Source organism: Oncorhynchus gorbuscha, linkage group LG06 (genome assembly GCF_021184085.1).
Source record: "Oncorhynchus gorbuscha isolate QuinsamMale2020 ecotype Even-year linkage group LG06, OgorEven_v1.0, whole genome shotgun sequence".
In the NCBI taxonomy this organism is placed as follows: domain Eukaryota; kingdom Metazoa; phylum Chordata; class Actinopteri; order Salmoniformes; family Salmonidae; genus Oncorhynchus; species Oncorhynchus gorbuscha.
In genome coordinates, this window is record NC_060178.1 from 41,266,844 (window position 1) to 41,282,710 (window position 15,867).

General features: G+C 42.6%; 1 pseudogene; it reads right to left on the reverse strand.

The window, feature by feature from the left end:
- Positions 1-405: 405 nt before the first annotated feature.
- On the reverse strand, positions 406-10,603 carry LOC124037977 (annotated as a pseudogene).
- Positions 10,604-15,867: the final 5,264 nt, after the last annotated feature.

The following is a 15,867-nucleotide window of genomic DNA, read 5'->3' on the forward strand; positions in this document are numbered from 1 at the left end:
AATAATATTGAATATAATTTTAGAATGTCCATTCAGTGAAATGTTGCTGATACACCAACACCAAATGTGAAAAGAGATCTAGTTCTTTACATTGATTTATGTAATTGACAAACTGTCTTTCCTTTCAATTGATTGTGATGACAACAAAACAATATTGGTCGATGCAGTGCAATGGAATTGGTATACTGAACAGTCATAGCAAGTTGCGCGTGTTTCCAATACAACTCCTCTGTCAAGCTGAAGGTGTTTTTGGCACTGACATTTAAAAAAAAAAAGTTTTTTAAATTTCATCATTCACCATGAAAAGTGATTGCCATTCAATTTCTCTTATTAGAGGGCTCTTTTTGCAAATGAAAAATGTGGAAAAATGTATCAGAGACCATCTTTGAATGCACAGTTGGATTTATTACAATTTGAGTGGTCAATAATGTTGTAGGTTACATCTCAGTGATGTGAAATTACATATTTTCTGTTATAAAAGTTACAGTATCTGCTCCACCAGAGCACTAAATGCACTGCTCAGAGCAGCGACAGGCCACATGGGCTTCTGCCTTCTCCATCAGGTCCACACTCTTCTCATAGATGCTGCTCAGACCTTCAGAGCGGTTCAGGTTGGAATCTGTAGTAGGAAAGAAAGTAAGAAATTAGGAACTGCATATCAGTATTTATTGGATACATCAGAACAGTATGGTGTCTTCAGTAAAACAGTTGTCCATTATAGACTCACCGACGGGCAGGCAGTGGAAACCGATGGTGGTGGGGGTGGTCCTCACTGGGAGGCATCCAGGCAGACAGCGCAGCACAGGCTCAACAGAGTAGCATTTGGACTCCCTGTCATCAACAATCACCTGCTTCTCCAGCTTCACAGACTCGAGCTTCATGAGACATTCTGACATAGAGAGGTACAGCAATAATATGTTAACTAAAGGAACTGACATTTGTAATGCAGCATAAGCGGTAGGCTAAGACTTACCAGACGCATCACGGCAGCTATCAGAAGCAAGCACCCAGGAATGGGCAAAGCTGACTGAGCTCTTGGTCAGGCGGCCACTGGGTGTACGGTACTCCTGTCTGTGTTCGCCATCAGCCTTTCCACAGAGTCCACAGGTCTGTCCCTTCATCCAGTCCACAACTTTAATCTGAGTGCCAAAATCACACAACAACTTAGAACAACTGTAGCTTATATTTTGGTAGCCCTTTAAACAAGTAATACGCTATTCATACATTTAATGATACAGTATTATTGATATTATGACATAAGATTCCAATCACCTTCCATGAGTTGCTATCAAAGTAGACTTCTTGGAGACCATGGCTTTTGGCATAGAGAGACACGCCTTCACCCTTCCGACCGATCTTGATAGAACCTTAGGAAAGAAAAAAAACAATGTTGTAGTTTATGGATGAGGCCATTTTCTATTATCTTCGTACTGCAGTACATTAGATTATTCTAGTTATTGTGATGTTGATAAATAAGATGGAAGGAGCATGAGAAACCTGAGGGGTCCTCGTATGGGAGGTTGTCGTTGGAAATTTCCATTTCATTGACCTTCACCATCACACCATGGTCCTCAGTGTACAGGTCAACATCACTGGAAGTGTCAAAGATAATATTTCATACATTGTTATTGATGGAAATATATTTGTGTCAAAAGCAATTGTTTTCTAAAACAATACTCACATGTCAGAGATTTTCACATTGATGTGGTTTTGTTCAGATGCGTGATCCTTCTTCAGCAGAACCATGAATTTGAGCTCTGTGGTGCAATCCTGAGCCAAAACTTGGTAGCAGGAGAGAGGCATATTGACCGGGTACTTCCTGTTGTTGAATGTTGTCAATGTGTCTCCGACCATGCTACATTTAACTGGAAAACAATAGTGTTAATTTATACCTTCCTTGCCTTTTTTAACGTTGTACTGTGACATTGTTTTGTTTTTTCGTTTTTTTATTGTTTCTGCTTACCTGCGTTGACTTCAGAAAACAAGTAGTGGATTTGGTTAACAATGTTGTCATCAAAGGGAGAAAGATCAGTCATAGACTCAATGGGCAGAGAACAGGGGAGGTTCACACCCCGTTTATACAGTGTCATCTGTGATTTAGATACACAAATCAGAAACAGTCAACCAAGAAGAGAAGTCTGGAGAAATAAAACAGCAGAAAATGCTATTGTGGGAAAAACAATTTTCCTCACCTTGGGTGTTTTCAGAATGACATCCAGGGTCCTTTCAGATGTTGCAACCACAGTGCATTGAATCTGTTTCTCACTATTTCTGTCTTTTTGCATTGGAACCAAGTCAGCCAGGTAATATGGGATGTACCCAGGGAGGAATTCAGACACGCTAGAAGAGAAAAGGTTACACAAATCAGAAGTTGTTCTTGATTTGTTCTGTAACATTATTCAGCTATCACTAGTAAATAACAAATGAGTAACCGTACATCCTAACATAGCGCCAAACAGCCTTGGGAACCTTGGGGAGTTTGTCCCAAGACAACCTCAGACGAACTGCAGGGCTTGGGCCAACAAGACCAGTCTCAGCAGTGATAAAGGTGTTATAATCCTTGCACTCTGCACCCCAAGCAATCTTGGCCTAATTAGGAGAACAAAATAAAGTGTAATTTTTAGTATACCTTAGTTGTTATTGCTACCCACGGGACAACCTAAACATAAAAAAAACGATCAAAAACGTATATTGTAGCACCATTTACAAGATATTTGATCTTACAGTGACTTTGTGTTTGCTGAGCAGAACACCATCAGCACACAGTTTCCAGTTGTCGTTCTCATCAAGGGCAGCCATAATGATCTGCAGTCTGGAAGTAGCTTTGTTCAAGTAAGCAGTAACCTGGTATCCCTCTATCTTATGGTCAGCTCTCACTAAACGGAAGAGGATGATCACCATAGGGGCAAGTTTATTGCCAAGGAATTTGTCCTGAGAAGAGAAACACATTTTAAATCTTAATTCATCTCTGCGCTCTCTCCCAATGGCACACAATGAAAGAGATGATAATCTTGACTCAAGTTATGATGGTGAAGTGTCACCTGCTTGTCGATGGCAAAGGGACTGCTCTGGCTTCTGGAGATGATATTGGAGGTGGCTTGAGAGTCCTGCAAACAAACAGCAAAACCCAGGGTATTTACGGAAAAACTTTTATACAAACATTTATTTTTGTCAACCATACCGTAGATGAAAATTCCTCAATATTGTACCTTGTGATTCTTTTTGAATTTGAGGTCGTTGGGGTCGTAAGGCTGGTCGGGGCCGTCAGGCTATTTGAGTAAAAATACCAATACATTCAATAAATTCTCTTCACATTTTTAACATCTATGTATGTTTTCAACAGGTCTGTGCCTTGTTTGTCAACTCCATAAATATCTGACTCAAGGAGTTTTGTGAGAAACAGTAGCCTTACCTCGGAGATGCGGGAGCTGGAGGAGCTGGAAGAGCTGCTGCTCTCTGATTTTTTGGAACTAGCGTGGGAACTACTAGAGCTGCTGGAACTAGAGGAATCTCTGGTGCCGTTCTTCAGATCAGGCACCAGAATTTTCTTGAGCTTCAACAGTACAGTTTTTCCCTCGGGAGCTTCCTCCTCTTCGTTCATGGTGATGACTTTGATAATCTTTTCTGCAGCCTTGGGTCCAACTTGCACTTCAAACTCCAGCCTCTCGATGGCGGGTTCAGATGATGCTAAAAATGGAATGCATTATAAATAGATAAAAAAATTGTTGCATGTATATGCTGAAATTGGCTTATTACCAAATGAATGCTTACATGGTTTCACAGAAATAAGGACTGAATGCTTTCCAATTATGTTGTAGAAAAGAGTGTTTCTGATGAAGGCAGCACTGTCTGAGGCAAATTCAAAGCATGCTTTGACTCCAAGCCTTTCGACACAGATTGTCTCCTCAAGATGGACTACAATTGCCTTAATGATGGGCTTGAAGTTGGATGGCAAATCAGAAGAGAGGATCTCGGAAGATCTTGACTGAAAAAATTATATAAATTCACAAAATGTATCAAATGTCTGGGGTCTGTGGTTAATAATTTCTGATTGGCAATGCTTATGTGGATTTAATTTTGAATAAGTATTTCATACAAACTCACCAAACTTCCAGCAAAAGAGGCAGCAGAGGCTGCAATCATAGATGTGAACATATTCCTGGAATGCTGTGTGCTTCTTGCTACTCCTTGGGCAGGAATCAAGGGAGTTATTCTCTCGACTGGGACATCCTCCACATTTCTTGCCACAGCAAAGGTCTCAATGCTGTTTGAAGGAACAAAAATCTCAAGAAATCTGTAGTGTGGCAGCAGTGTTAAAAAAAGATGAACTTAATGTAAACAGCTATTACATCCTCTTTTCTGACCAAGAAAAAGATTGCCCTTACTGTGCGACAGCAATATGCTCAGGAGGGGAAACAGGGAAAGCTTCAAACTTGAAGTTGCCATTAGCGATGTCAAGCTGTGCTGCAAATTTTGCAGGGACAATTGTGCGGACCTTAGCTCTTGTCATAATAGCAGCCTGGATGAATGCAGTGTTCACTCCCATCACAGCAAATGTATGCATGACAATGCTACAGGAAGAGGAGACATTTGTTAAATTTACCAAGATTTGTGGTATTAATGATGTCATCAGAAAATATTGGTCTTATACCTACCTTGGTCTAACTTCGGCGTGTAGCTCAATGTTTGTTTTCAATAGCTGGGCAGCATGGAAGGTTTCAGGCAGAGGAGGTGTCAGAGTGGCACGGACTATGAACATAAAGATAAAAGCACATTCATATGGGAGATCAGAGATCTAGCGAAGAACTACTAATTACTAAGCAAAAACTATTATGATATAGTTACCTTTGACGTATGCTTTAGCGACAGCAGCAGTGTAGTAACTGAGCTCCATGGGCAAACCAACAGCGGTGGGGAAGATGCGACGCACCTCTGCAGCCAGCAGGGGCTTAACATACTGGAAAGTTGCTCCAGCCAACACTGCCTTCAAGGTATTTTTTACCAAAGCGCGTGCAGAAGGACTGTTGGCAAGCTGTGGGATATTATTAGGTTTAGCTGTTTTGTCCCTCAACTGTGAATGTTTTATGAATACTTTTGGAGACTATTAAGTTATATCATCTGTTGTACCTGAAGTGCCTGATCGATCATGACCTTGTCGATGTTGGCAAAGGCAATTTCCTGTCCAAAGAACTTCACATATATAGAGGCTAGGGGCTTTTTTGTGGCTAGGGACCTCCAGTCAGACAGCTGTGGATAGATGAGTAAAGCAAACCTGATTGATCAATTTAATTTTAAAAAGCCACAGGTATTGAAGCAATTTAAGATAAATGTGTAATGTAGTGATTCTTGATACATACAGCCTTAATGACACGCCTCATCTTGGTGATCCTGTCAGCATTTTCAGGAGCTGGGGGTATTTTCAGAAGAGCCTCCTGGATTCCCTCAGTTCTCACTCCAACCTAAGGGGCAAACATTAAGCTTGGACAGTTAAAAAGTGTTTTAAATGTTCTCAATCATTATCATTTCAAGGAACTTTGAAAAAAACGCCTTTACCTCAAGAACATCAGCAGCTGCTCCAGCAAAGTAGGTGCGAGCTTTGGCCATGACAGTTCTGGGGAAAAGGGTGGCAGCATCGTTGATGTAGAAAGCACTGGCAGCAGCACCAATCCTCTGGGGATCTTTAAAATTGGGAAAAATGACTGTAATTGATTGACTTTGTTGATGTTTAGTGAATGATGCTAATGGGCCAGTCGTTGCAAGCCAAGGAAAATAAGAGGAGGACCTTACTGGAATAGGCATCCAGGTGGATGGCTTGACTGAAGTGGCAGCTCAATCTTCTAAATTTGGTGCTGAGCATCTTGACAGCAACATTGCAGGCAGCAGCACTAAAATGAAGGAATAGCAACTATGTTATTAAATCTGATTCCATAGATATTGAGAGAGATGTAATGACATGTAAAGGTGAAAGAGTGCTCTTACACTGAGGCAAAGTCAGGGGCGGTGCTCCTGGTTAGGGACATCATGTGAGAGTAGGTGAAGCTAGCCACCTGCAGATTTTTCTCTGTTTTCAGAATGCTAGCTAAAGTAATCACCAGGCCCATTGGGGGCTTTGTCTCAAACAGAACAATGCAGGCAAGCATGCGGAGCTCTGGGTGGAGAGCCTTGTCCATGAACAACTGCACAGCAACTTCCTGGACCTATTTCACAACAATAATGCAGAGATTTGAATGGACTTCGCCAATGAGAATGATGATGTTGTCATTTGCAATTTAATGGAGGGACTGTACTCACCATTCTAGGCTCCCTCTTAGCAATGTTCCTCAGGGCCAAGACTGCATCAGCCTGGACTCTCAGGGGCAGAGCAGCAGCTGCAGTTCCAAACACGGGCAGGAGCTTTGTGATTGGTTTAATGCTAGCAGGATGGCCAGCATTACCCAGAGCTTTAAGAACCATGGAGAGTTCCTCAAATTTGCTATTAGCAACAGCCTGAACAGCAAGTTCGTGGATGGGCTGTGGGAAGACATGTACAGTAGGCATGTTTGAATAACCTCAATTAGTAGATCATCATATACATGAATTGACATCTACCTATTTGAAGAGTATCCCACAAGCACTGACTTTGCTGATAAATCTTTTTTCGAGGGAAATGTACCTGATATGATTGTGATATGTTGCTATCTCACCTATCTATCGTAAGAGCATCTGTTAAGTGACTCAAATATAAATGATTATAGGAAAATACATCCAGTTTACCTTCACAAGTTCAGCGGGGCAGTTGGGATATTCAACACAGTATTTGGAAACCATGGTACCATAACCAAGCATGGCGATCTCACGTAGAACTGGGTGTGTCTGAATCTTGTGGTTGAAAGCCAGGCTCTGGTGGTGAAAAAGGTATTGTTTTGAGTCATCTTTATATAATTTCTTACAAAATATTGAAGAGATAGGACAGTGTAGAAGGAGTAAAGTGGGTCCAGGATTCACAACCAGACGGTTTTGAGCAAATATGTGACCAGCTTCAAAAAACTAGGCATATGTCGCACATCACTACTTCATAGGAGAGGCATTTGCAGTTTATTCTTTCAGAAATGCCTCCTGGAACATGTGAACTGTCATGTGCCTTCATAACAAACTTGTCTGCCATCTGTAAATATGAATACAATTGTTAAATTAGGAGCCTCGTTGGTTTAGCCATGGAAAAATACCTTCCCGCTAGCCATGATTGGCTGAGATAATGAATGGACTAATGAATGGGCTGGACATGCCGAGAGATGAGTTTGTGTTGGTCTGCTATTTAGCACACTTCTGTCTATAACATGAGCTGCTCGGTATGTGTCAATAATCCTTGCTACAGTGGCTTTTTTGAAAGATATAATGCTAGCTATGGAGATCTGCAAATGTGTTGCTACTGCGCTCAAAACATTATTGCCCAGAATTTATTAGGTGCTATTGACAAAGATTGTGATGGACTACTTTCTGCACACAGTCAGTGTGAACCGAAGTGACTTGACACAACAACGGGCCCAACAAGCTGTAGCTTGCTACAAACCAAACAGAAAAGACACACTGCCATGAAGTGTTCATCCATGTATACTGGTAAGAGTGTAGCTACATTCTCAGATATTACAAGTTTCAAATTTGGTCAGAAAGTCATTTTCATTGCAAGTTCAAGCATACTGTTAGCTAGCTAGCAAATGTTAGCTTGCTGGCTTGCTAGCTAATGGCACGTGTATGATCTCTGTAGTAATATTATTTGTATCTCAGAAAGCCACTTGTAATTGCTGATTACGGCCATCGATTGTATTTCATGAACATGTGTACATGTCCAGACAATAGTAACCATCCACTTAGCAACATGTGGCTGGGGGTGGTTATATAATTTATTTCACATGACCCATCAGTTTTGGACAAGTGTCTGGGTAAGCATAATGTATAATTATAAAATATTTTTATCCGGACACTTTCAAAGTCAGATTAGGTTATAGGCCAAGGACTAAATAAAGTGTATTTTTACCTGGAGTTTTCCCTATTTTAGGCTACTACTTTCACCACTTTTAGTCTTGAAATGTTTGGTTGTTTACTACACTACCTTACTCACTCTGTTTAGCTCATGGTCTCGCATGTGAATCCTTAAAGAGATGGGTGGGGCTAGGGCTTTAGAGGGTGTGAACGATGCCGAATAGGTTTAAACGCAGAAGCTCTCCAGTAGTTGTCAGAAAAAATTCAAGGGACATTTTCTCAAAAGTGAGGTTACAAGTTGACCAACTTTCAAAGCAGAATTACTTTCGCATTGTTCCTCAACTGTGGTGTATGATATTCCGTTTTGTAGATCTGAGTCTCTACTTTAAATAAAAAAACACCAAATGTTGCTACATAAAACTGAATCGAGGCGCTGGGTCACATATGTGTTGAAGGTAGTAGTGTTAACCACTAGACCACCTCATGCTACAATTTTTAGTCATCTTATTGAGGAAATCTATAAGAATGCTTAAACATCATTTAAAGGTTTACTTACTTCAACAAGCTTGACAGTCTCCAGATCAGCAGCCACCATATGCACAGCGGCAACCAGAGCCTGAGCAGCCTCAAAAATAGTGATGTCACCAGCCAAAAACTTCTCCTTGATGAATCTCACAGCCACTGATCTTCCGATGGAGGGGACAGCATCCAGGATCCAGTGTCTGAAAAAAAAGGGTTTCTGTCATCGTGTCTTTGTTTGAGCAATTGAGCATGATTTGTTTTTACCTGTAAGCTGGTTTGGCCTTGAACTCAGCCCAGATGGCATTAATAGTCTCAGAGCTTGCCATGCGCAGGAGCTGAATAAACTGCAGAAACTTAAGAGGAGCATCTTCATGGACCGGTGCCGTGTTGTATGTGACCAGATGATTCAGGATCTTCACAGCCTAAACAATTATAATGAAGTGCTTGTATTAAACCTTTGTTATCTATGGCTTTACATAATGTCAGGCTTTATGTATCAAATAATAGATAGAGCCATTGAGTCACTTTACCTGAGCACGTGCGTTGCTGATCTTAAGGAGCTGAATGGGCATCTGGAGAATCTCAGTGGCAAACTCATACCGGATGGATCCACGGTGAACATAATTTGCATCGGGGAGAATAATTGGATCCTTCTTGATCTCAACGAAAGTCAACATTTGTCTGTGAAAGGTAGTTCATGGGAAACTTTTAAACCTATAAGCTTAATAAAATGAAAATGTTTTCCTTTTGTACCACAAATCAGTCAACATACTTTGCTTCCATTTGGGCAGCTCCTGACATCTCATTGAATGGTGTGAACTGATGGAGCTCAGTAACAGTGGCCTCCAAGATCAGAGCACCATTGTCAGCGGGCTTCATGTGGTATTTGTAAGTGGCAGCTCCCATCAGGGCCTCCCCTCTCTGTTTAGACAAAACACAGAGTTGTATTGTCATGTGAAGTGTTTCTGGTTATGTTTTTCCAACCCCCAAAATAGATACTTATGCTCATACCTGCCGGCACTCTACACACTTCTCTGTGTAAGCCAGACCAAAGTCCTTCATGATTCTCTGCTGGCAGTTATTGAGATCCTTGCTCTTGGTCAAATGGATGTGCTCTGACTTGGCATCTTCCCTGATCACATAGTGGGTCTTGCACACTCCCTGAGCTCCAGCCTAACACAAAAGAGAGCATGAGGGAGGAACTCAAACATTGCTTTTAATGAAACATGTTTTGCATCTATATATGAACATATACAAGTATTACCTCCTGCAACTCATAGACGTTTTGTGTCTTCTTGATGTTGAGCTGAAGAATGTTCAGGATACCTCTATGGACATTCAGCACTGTTTCAGAGACAGCAGTGGGGGCAAATACCTTACCCACAACACCCTTGGCATACTCAAACTTGATGGGAATCGAGAACTGAGCAGCCAGGGCTGAAGTGAGTTTTGCAGCTGGGACGAAAGGATCGTTGGGCCACACACCACTGTACTCAAAGATCTCAGGGTTCACAAGCTACAAGAAGATATCAATTGATGTATTAGTCAATGTAATGGACATCACATTAAGATATTGTTTGTGTGGGAACTTCATGTATAATAAATACCTTCAGCAAGTAGGTATTCTCTGCAACTGCACCGATAAGAACTTTGCTGATTACTTTTACTCCAGCTCTAGCCAGACCCTCCTCAGGCAGACCACCCAGGAGCAGTGCCTCATACTTGTACACATAGGTCTTACTGGCAGCAAAATCAGGGGCTGTAATAACAATCAAAACATATTTGATGATCTTGTGATCTGAGAACTGGTTTTACTTAATTTATTCAACTAGAAAAAAATGTAGAAGTGAAACTACCTAATAAACATAAGTAAAAATACATATAATATGTACTTACCAAAGTTAACAGATTGACTCGCTACAAGATAAAACAAAAATTATTGTCACAATATGTTAGTGAATGTTTTTCAAAAAATGTCATAGAAGCAGAATTGTACATTTCAATATTTACATAACTTAGTTATATTTACATGAAGTTAGTTATAATATCTGCACTAGAATAAGACAGAAAAACTGTACTTACCCACAAGGGCTAGAGTCAGTGCAAGTACTACTGCTCTCATGGCCAGTGTGATGTGAGGAACAACAGTCCCAGTCCGCCTTTTAAAGAAATGTTCTGTCGACAAAACAATCGAAACAAAATACATAATTAACTAACGTTACATAAGTTGAGATCTGTATGTGCTCATAATAAAGCCTGTTGAGTTGGTTATCACTAGTTCTGAGGTGGCCACATACACCCGTAGGTTAGGTTAACCTGCCCCACTGCCATTTAGCCCTTTACAGATCAATGTCCATCTAAGTCAGTTCTTTAATGAAAATTATCTGGAGAATCACGTGTTGTTTTATCCAACAAGTTATGTGTACTACAACCTACATTTTTCTTTAAATACTACATTAGTTATTTTTCTCTATTTATCTAACCACTAAATAAAAATGTACACAAAGGCTCTTGTACTTTAGAAGTAGAACCCAGTAGAGATAAGTAGCAACACAATGCAAAATAAAATATATTGTCTAGTTTTGGATCAGTACATGTATGATCAATTCTAATATGATAGAGAATGTGATAAATTAGAATACTAGTTATGTCAAAACTCAACGAGTTTTGGCACTTGAACATGGGTCAGCCATTGGTCCAAGCTTGTCCTCAACGCTATTGAAGTCCTTGAACAAGTATTTGTAATTCAGATGAACCAACCATGTGTCAACAATGGTCAGCTTGACCTAGAGATAAGACTCTGCCATCTTGTCAGTCAATGACACTGAATATGCAGGCCTACAACAGGTTTGTTGTTCGATCCAGATGTTAAATTCGACTGAAATATTAATGTGTCAATTTTATAAAAATGTTTGGACAGTGAGACATTTGTTGTTTGTTTGGCTCTGTATTCCAGCAATTTTGATTTGACATGATACTATGATGGAGGTTAAAGTGCAGACTGTCAGCTTTAATCTGAGGGTATTTTTATCCATAATGAGTACACCGTTTAGACATTTGAGTAAACCATTTGGAAATTACAGCACTTTTCACATACCACCCCCCAACGCATCAAACTTGACCTTCATTAGTTAGGCAAATCTATTTTCAAGAAGAGAAATTGTGGAAATGGGCAGCCATAATTAGGACTTTGTGGCAGCGTTAACTAGTAACGATCAAGGGGAATGATGGCAAATACATTACTCAGTAAGGTCACTCCCATAGAATTCTATGATCACTCCAACTAAGGCTACCTATGAATGGCTGATATCCCAGGCTGATATGTGCTGTGTTCGGGACGACTTTACACCAAGAAACACTTACCCTGATGAAAGCTCCCAACACAAGGCAATTTAAAGTGGCTTTTACTGTAACCAAGTTACATGTTCCTCAGTACACAAACCCACACACAACAACATAATGAGCCATATCGTGCAGTGCTGGGCCCAGTCAGGTCTTTGACACATTCACTCACTCCCACGCTGAAAGATCAGCCACAAAATGTTGGCACCGTTATAACAGGTTGTGAACAAGCCCTGGTCTCCAGCATGGGAACAGAAAAGGAATTACCTGGTGAAGTAGTCTCAGGTTGGACTACTCCAAATCATCTTGGCTCTGACACACACACCCAAACACAAGCTTTGGAGGTCCATCTCTCCATTTAAATATCTCTCACACCCTACAATAACCTGGGGATCATGAGAGAACCGTCATAAATTAGCAGAATATTTAAAAAACTATTTATTGACACCTCATGTAGTGTCCTGTAATACTTTGTTTGAAGTGAAACACCTTCAGTCATTCATAACACATCCATGAACACCCTATCCGTCACACCCTGATCTGTTTCTCCTGTCTTTGTGCTTGTCTCCACCCCCTTCCAGGTGTCGCCCATCTTCCCCATTATCCCTGATGCATTTATACCTGTGTTCTCTGTTTGTCTGTTACCAGTTCGTCTTGTCTCGTCAAGCCTACTAGTGGTTTTCACGTACTCCTGTTTTCACTCTAGTCCCTGTTTTCCCGGTTTTGACCATTCTGACTGCCCTGACCCTGAGCCTGCCTGCCGTTCTGTACCTCTCGGACTCTGCTCTGGATTACTGACCTCTGCCTGCCCTGGACCTGTCGTTTGCCTGCCCCCTGTTTTGTAAATAAATGTTTGATATTTTGAACTCCATCTGGGTCTTATCCTGAGTCGTGATAGTACAAACTGGCCATGATGGACCCAGCAGACTTGGACCAGCTCAACCATGCCATCTCCTCCCAAGGAGCCACCATTGGAAGGCACGAGGAGTTGCTTCGTGGTCTTATGGAAGGTTTTGCATTGGATACATTGCTGGAGCAATTCTGCGGGTTGTCTGTTAGGCAGCCTACCATGAATGTAACTTCCCAGCCCCTCAGTAACCCGACTGTCAGCAGCGCGTCTCTCCCGGCCACCCCGGCTTCCTGAGAACCCTGCTTACCTCCTCTGGAACACTTTGCTGGAAAGTCGGGAACCTGTCAGGCGTTTCTCGCTCAGTATTCCCTCATCTTCGAGCTGCAGCCCTCCTCCTTTCCCTCGGACTGCTCGAAGAAAGCATACCTCACCACGCTGATGTCCGTTGGACATATGCAGTGGATTTCCGTACATTTGTGGCTGAGAGTGCCTGGAACCCGGAATCGCAGTTCGCCCTGCATGGATTATCGGAGGACGTTAAAGATAAGCTAGCAGCCGGGGAACTACCAACAGATCTCGACTTGCTCATCGCCTTAACCATCTGGATCGATGGGTGGCTACGATAACGTAGGAAGGAGAGGTCTGGTTTCACCTCGCCTCCGAGGCATCCCGGAAATCTCCGACGTCTCCGTTTCCTAGAGAATCCGAGGTTACCCGAGATTTCCAGAGAGTCTCCGAAGTCTGACGAATTGCCTCTTCCCGAGACGATGCAACTAGGTAGAGCTAGGTCGTCTCCAGCCGAATGTTTACGTAGGCTTAAGACGAAGAGTTGCCTGTATTTCGGGACTACTGGTCATTTCGTGTCCTCATGTCCACTAAAAGACCAGGCTCACCGGTAGGGCTGAGTACTCTCCCCTTACTCGTACCCCTCTCCATGCTATTCTGCTGGGGAACTAGTCGAAATCTCTTCGGGTACTAATCGACTCTGGGGCCGATGAGAGTTTTATGGACGCCACCTTGGCGTCTGAGCTGGGCATCCCCACTCAGCCCCTTTCCATTCCCAAGGACGTTAGAGAGCTGGATGGGCGCTTAGTAGGCAGGGTCACCCACAATACCACTCCCATCAACCTACGAGTGTCAGGGAATCACGGCGAGGCTATCCAATTCATGCTTATTAAGTCTCCACAGGTTCCCGTGGTATTGGGATTCTCTTGGCTCCAGCGACACAATCCCCTCATTGACTGGACTGCTGGTGCCATCATGGGTTGGAGCCCATTCTGTCATGCCCACTGCCTGAAGTCGGCACAGCCTGCCCCGCGACGTCTTCCTGTGGGCTTGGAAGTTGCCCTGGACCTCTCCGCCATTCCCACAGAGTACCAGGACCTCCGGGAATCTTTCATTAAGGCTCGGGCCACTTTGATTCCTCCGCATTGATTTCCTGTGCATTGACTACCGGGACCTCAAGAACATCACGGTTAAGAACTGCTACCTGCTACCGCTCATTACCTCAGACTTCAAGTCGCTCCAGGGGGCTTGCGGAACGCCTACCACGTGGTGCAGATATGGGAACGGGACGAGTGGAAGACTTCAACACGGCCAGCAGTCACTACGAATATCTGGTCATGCCATTTGGTCTAACCAACGCTCCTGCTGTGTTCCAGGCCTTGATTAATGATGTGCTCTGTGACATGTTCAACCGGTTCATCTTCGTCTACCTCGATGATATTCTCGTTTTCTCCTGCTCAGCCCAAGAACACGTGAGTCACATCCGACAGCGCCTCCTGGAGAACCAGCTTTTTGTGAAAGTGGAAAAGTGAAAATTCCATCGCTGCACCATTCCCTTCTGAGAGAGGTGGTGGATTGGCCCCAACCTACGTCCAGAGTGCAGCTGCAATGCTTCCTGGGTTTTGACTATTTTTTTGCCGCTTTATCCAGGGTTACAGCACGCTGGCTCCCTGTCTGCACTCACCTTTGCCAAGGTTCCATTCACATGGTCCCTATCTGACCGGGCATTCCGGGACCTCAAGCACCGCTTCACTACAGCTCAGATATTAGTTCACCCTGACCCGTCCCGTCAGTTTGTGGGTGCTGTCCTGTCCCAGCAGGTCCTGCCTTGGCCCTCAAGCTGCATCCCTGTGCCTTCTTCTTCTAATTTTGCACGCCCAATTTTTCAGTTTTTGATTTGTTAATAAAGTTTGAAATATCCAATAAATGTCGTTCCACTTCATGATTGTGTCCCACTTGTTGTTGATTCTTCACAAAAAAATACAGTTTTATATCTTTATGTTTGAAGCCTGAAATGTGGCAAAAGTTCAAAGTTCAAGGGGGCCGAATACTTTCGCAAGGCACTGTACATTCCTTATACATCTAACATAATCAATAAGTTCTGGTATGGCAACATGAATACATTGCATTCGGAAAGTATTCAGACACCTTACTTTTTCCACATTCTTTTACGTTCGAGCCTTATTCTTAAATGTATTAAATTGCCCCACCCCCCACCCCCCGCTCATCAATCTACACATAATAGCTCATAATGACAAAGCAAAAATTGTTTATTTTTAATTTTCGCTAAAAATTAAGTATTTAAAACTGAAATATCGCATTTAGATAAGCATTCAGACCCTTTACCCAGTAGTTTGTTGAATCACCTTTGGCAGCGATTACAGTCTCGAGTCTTCTTGGGAATGATGCTACAAGCTTGGCACACCTGTATTTGAGGAGTTTTTCCCATTCTTCTCTGCAAATCCTCTCAAGCTCTGTCAGGTTGGATGGCGAGCGTTGCTGTACAGCTATTTTCAGGGCTCTCCAGAGATGTTCAAGTCCAAACGCTGGCTGGGCCACTCAAGGACATTTGGAGAATTTTCCCAAATCCACTTGCGTTAGAGTGGCTTGGAAGTCCCTGCCACTGAAAAACATCCCCACAGCATGATGCTGACACCACCATGCTTCACCGTAGGGATGGTGCCAGGTTTCCTCCAGACGTAACGCTTGGCATTCAGGCCAAAAAGTTCAATCTTGGTTTCATCAGACCAGGGAATCTTGTTTCTCATGCTCTGAGAGTCTTTAGGTGCCTTTTGGCAAACTCCAAGTGGACAAGTGCCTTTTACTGAGGAGTGGCTTCTGTCTGGCCACTCTACCATAAAGGCCTGATTGGTGGAGTGCTGCAGAGATGGTTGACCTTCTGAAAGATT